Genomic DNA, 5,633 nt, shown 5'->3' with positions numbered 1-5,633 from the left:
TTCCATCATTTTCATCTCTTCACTCTCCATTTCATTTTCACCACCACCGCCACCACCATCCTCGCGTCATCGTTATCACTCCTTCTCCTCCTCCTCCTCCTCCTCCTCCTCCTCTTATATATGTACTAAAGTTAACCTCTTCAGTCTGATGACGTCTTTTAGCTTTTAATTCCTGCTGACAATGGATGATTTCATTCAGCGTAAGAGAAGATTTACAAACTGGAGGGGATAGCTGTAGCCTTGATTACCCCTTCACCACATGACCTGAGCAGATTCCTAAATTAAAATTAGCGTAACATGAAGGTGGAAAAGGGTCGAGGGGTTGAATGAGTGAAAGAAGAATGTACCTAGTCTCGCTTCAGTCCATGGTCTCTTAAGGAACTGATAAATCGTCGTAATGTGCCGAGAATTAAAGGAAGAATACGTCAAGAGATGCATTTAAGACCTAGATCGCAGAGCGGAAAGCAGAGTCCAAATTTCAGTCATTTGTAAACCTCTTCAGTCCTATGACATATTGTGTTTTATTTGCTACCACCAAGCGATTTTATTCAGCTCAAAACAGACTAATTATTATAGCGCTTACCTTATTGAGGGCTTTATCTAACTCCATCTTTTGGAAGGAGTCTCTCCAGAGATGAATGAAATCACTTGGAGATGCCGAGAATATAGTATAAAACGGGTTACTGGATTGAAGGTGTGACGCTCATGTTGATAGAGTTATTTGACGTCCTTACCTCGCTGCTTATTGCACACTGTAGCGGTACACGGAGGCTAACCACATGTAATGCTCACAAGTGTTCCTTAAGTGAACTCTTTGGAGCCTGCCTACCCTTTCCCGTTGTGTATCACCATTACGGCCGAAGAACTACGGTATAAGACAACTACGGTATAAAGTGATATTAGGTTTGACCACATTAGAGGTGTCTTTACTGAGAAAATAGTGTCCTGTCCCCCCCCAACCTCCAACATACACACACAAGCACGCACAGGCGCTCCCGCGTGGTGAATTATGTTTGTTGTATCTGTTTTTTGCCGCTGGGACAAAAGTAGCCCAGTACGGTACGGAGAGAGAGGAGCAAAACTATTCACTGTACCATAATTATAGACCTCCGAAGATTATTGAGAACCCTGTAGATTGAGTACACGGTGAGTAAATACTGGAATACGTAAAGTGAGTCGAGTGCTGTATCTGCTTGGTACATTTCCCAAGAGGTATGTGTTTGCTCCTATCTTTGTTTCTTCTTCTTGTTACTCTTAACAGCGCTCGTTCCTACAACATCACGACTTTATGTTTGGTTCGATTGGCATCCAGCTTACTATTGATGTAATTGGGACAGGTATCTTATGACAGCTTTCTCATATTTTCGATTTACATCTTCAGAAAAAGGTCGAAAAGTTTAAAAAGACGCTTGAAATCACAGAAGACGGGCCTTGAACCATCACGCCCAAAACTGTCGTTTTAATAAAGGCGTGTAGCGTAGTTGTGGTATGAGGCGAGTTTCATTTTGAACGTGCCCTCCAGTCTGTTAAATGTTTACAAAAGAAAACTCATAAGGGGCTACTATACCATAAGCAAACTTTGGGAAACGCCTTGCATATGCTTGCAGATAGTGGCTTTGTAGATTTGTTTCCTCGGTGCTGTGGCAAAACAAATTAAGTGTAGTAGGCCACAGAGAAGTTTTTTTTTTTTTTTTTTTTTTTTTTTTTTCTTATTTTTTGCCTATCGACCATTGAGGCCGGAGCCCCTGGTCATTAAGGCAAAAATATATATATATGTATATACATTAACACATATATACATATATATATGAACATATATATATATATATATATATACATGCATATGAACATACACATTTTCATGCACGCGTACACATATATATAATAATTTTTATTTTATTATTTTTTGTATCTTTTATTTTTATTTTTTTAATTTTTTATATTTTTAACCTTATATTACTTATAAACAAAAAACCTAATCTAAAGACCCTAAAACTAACCACCTAACAGACAAATCTCTAACCTATACTAAATCCAAAGAGTCAAATAACTAGACCTACACTAATGTTAAAAAAGCCACGACCAAGAGAACACCATCGACTGCAGATATGTAATGCCTTTCTACATTACATACCTGCACTCATCACCTGGTAACTGTCAGTCGAGGCACAACCTAATATAGGGGACATCAGTATATGAAAGGGAACCAGACGAGTCAGGAACATTTCCATATACGTCAGCTGTCGTCCCTAATTAGAATAACTTAAGCAAGATGGTATAATGTATTTACATAATTTGTACAAAAAGTGAAGAACCTCGCCCAGCAGACCACCATCGACTACAAGTGCCCAATACCTTTCTGTATTGCACACTTGCATTCATCAGCTGGTGACTGTCAGGCGAGGAACTCGGCTTAATGTAGGGGACATCAATATTAGAAATAGATCAGTGGGAGGAAGAACTATTTCATATATGTCAACTGTCAACCCTAATTATATAATATAACAATATATACAAATTTGCCGTTGATAAAAACCATAACCACACAGTAGAAAAGTCACATCACTCTGATCAGTCCGGTCTCTCTCAAGAAAGCCATCAATTTATCAGTCATAACAATGTCCCCATCACCCAGGATGGAGGAAAGGGTGAAGGGGACGTCTACTGCGCCGCAGTAGTTCATAAGTAAAGCACGTTCACGAATAAATCGCCGACAGCGCAGGATGATATGACTGATAGATAACACTGCATTACAGATGTCACAGTGCAGTGGGAAGCGTCTTTCCATATATGGTTTCATGTGAGTTAAAATGGTGGCATTGAGCCGTAGCCGTGCCAACACTTTTTCTTCTAGCCGACTGGGACGGTTGGCAGTGTCCCAGTCGCCCAGATGCGGCTTACAGGTTGGAATATTTAGTCTGGTCCACTGACTTTGCCACAGAAAATTTATTGATTTCTTTCCGAGAGAGAGACTCGACCGTAGATCACGAGGAACGTTCCAAGTCTCCTCGAGCTCTACAGCCGACTTTGCAAGTAAGTCAGCCTGCTCATTGCCGTATTTACGACAATGACCAGGCACCCAGATCAGCGTGAATGACATGTTGCATGAATGCAACTTATTAACGATGCGGCCCTGGATCTCGTGAGAGTCCGTAGTGCAAGATGCAATTGCCTGAAGGGCTGATTTTGAATCTGAAAATATGACAAATGAATCATGCCTAGAATTGAGAGCATAGTCTATGGCTTTGTCAATAGCGAAAAGTTCTGAGGTAAACACAGATGTATGAGTCGGCAACCGATACCTGAGGGCACATTCAGTCGACCACACACTTGCACCCACACATGCACTCGACTTGGAGCCGTCGTTGTACAAGTGGTAGGACCCCAAGTAACGAATGATGATGTTACGAAACAAGTGGTGGACCTCCGCCTCTGGCGCCTTGGCCTTTGGTGCTGGGAGCCATGTAACATCAACTGTAAAGCCAGGTGGCTCCCAAGGCGCTATATTTTTTAACACCAACTTGTCACAGTCACTGGGGTCCACACCAAGCTCCTGAGTCAGTAAGTGGAGGCGAACGGCAAGTGGCTGACGCAACCCCCACAGAAGGTGGTGGTATTGACGCAGGGGGGTACAGGCCACATTGCCGATATTACTTTTCCTAAATGTCCTTATGCCGTAGGACAAGGCCAGGTGGTCATGGCGAATACGGAGGGGAGGCACATTCGCCTCCACTTCCATACGAGCCACACGGGTATACTAGATGGCTCCAAGATACATTCGCAAACATTTATTCTGTAGCACATCCAATCCTTTCAGCATGGCATCGGATGCCGAGCCATACACCTGTGCACCATAGTCTAGCTTCGATCGAATAAGGGACTTATACACCATTAATAAAGATTTTCCGTCAGCACCCCAGGTAGTACCCGCTAGGTACTTGAGGACATTTAACGGTTTATCACAACGAGCAAGGAAAGTATTAACTTGAAGTTTAAAATTCATTCTACGATCAAAATGTATTCCTAAAAATTTTACAGAATTTTGAAAAGGTACCGCCTGATTATCCAAAGTTAAGCACAAATTAGGTACGTTACGATTAATGAAAACTACAGCGGCACACTTACGGACGGAAAACTTAAATCCCCACTGCAAGGCCCATAGGTGGACGGAATCAAGGGCTGCTTGAATCCGCCCAGCCGAAAATTGTGCATTATGGGAAGAGTGCCATATTGCACAATCGTCAGCGTACAGCGAGTATTTAAGATTCCTCTGGATGGGAGCTGATGACAGAATATCATTGATCATAATACTAAATAAAGTAGGACTAAGCACACTTCCCTGCGGCACCCCGTTTTCCTGGATAGATATATCCAATGTTATGTTACGGGGCACTTTGACAGAGAAAGTCCTGTCCCTTAAGAAATTTGAAATAAAAATAGGCAAATTTCCTCTTAAACCATAAGCATAGAGCTTCATTAGTATACCGTGTCGCCGTGTCATGTCATAGGCTTTATGGATGTCCAAGAACACCCCTATCATAAATTCTTTATTGGCAAATGCCTCTGCACTACAATGCTCCAAATTCATAAAATGATCTAGTGAACTTCTGTATTTACGGAAGCCACATTGTTGATCATTTAACAAATTCTTCGACTCTAAAACAAAAAGAAGCCTATTGTTTACCATACGTTCCATGACCTTACATAGACAAGAAGTCAACACAATAGGACGAAATGAAGTGGGATTCATAAGACGACCAGCCTCTTTGGGTATCGGTATGATGTGCACAAAGTGCATAGTTTGGGAACGTTCGAGACGCCCAAATCTCATTGTACAATGCTAACATCATAATCAGGTTGTCCTGATGAAGATGCTGGATCATACCGTACGTGATGGTATCTGGTCCAGGGCTGGTGTCTTTACAGGATTTAAGGGCAAGGAGCAGTTCATTTAGTGTAAACTCTTGGTTGTACGGGGAGTCTACGTCTTCTGTGGCAAAGTCTAATATCATTAGCTCAGCCGTGCGTTTATGGTGTTGAAAACACGGGTCATAATTGGCTGAGCTACTTACATGAGAAAAACTCCTGGCGAGGATGTTAGCAACGTCCACGGGCTCGTCATAGATGTTATTATTAACCTGAAGGGTGGTGATCGGGAAATATGGGCCTTTATTATTTAATATTCTCATAGTGGACCAGACTTTACGTAATGGTGTTGTACGAGTCACCGTGGACACAAAGGACCGCCAGGAGTCACGTTTAGCCCTTCTTATTATTCTTCTTGCCTCAGCCTGTACCTGTTTGTATGCAATAAAATTTATCTCAGTGGGCTGACTATCAAAAATCCTGTATCTCCTATTGCGTTTTCTTAATGCTTGTCGGCAATCTGGTGTCCACCAATGTGCTCTATGCTTCGCATGAACAGTAGAAGTCTTGGGAATAGCAGCCTCAGCTGCGTGTAATATGGATTGGGTTATATTTTCGACCTTAACATCTATGGTCTCCCCAGATATATCTAAATTGGCGATCCTTGAGAAGGATCCCCAATCTGCTTTCTTATAGTTAAATTTTGGAGGTGGAGGGTCCGAAATGATGTCGCGTGTATAAGAAAGACAGATGGGTAAATGATCACT

This window comes from Coenobita brevimanus, chromosome 24, assembly GCF_032717465.1.
Source record: "Coenobita brevimanus isolate Jiangsu-jjx chromosome 24, ASM3271746v2, whole genome shotgun sequence".
Taxonomy (NCBI): Eukaryota; Metazoa; Arthropoda; class Malacostraca; order Decapoda; family Coenobitidae; genus Coenobita; species Coenobita brevimanus.
Note: the sequence above shows the minus strand (reverse complement) of the source record.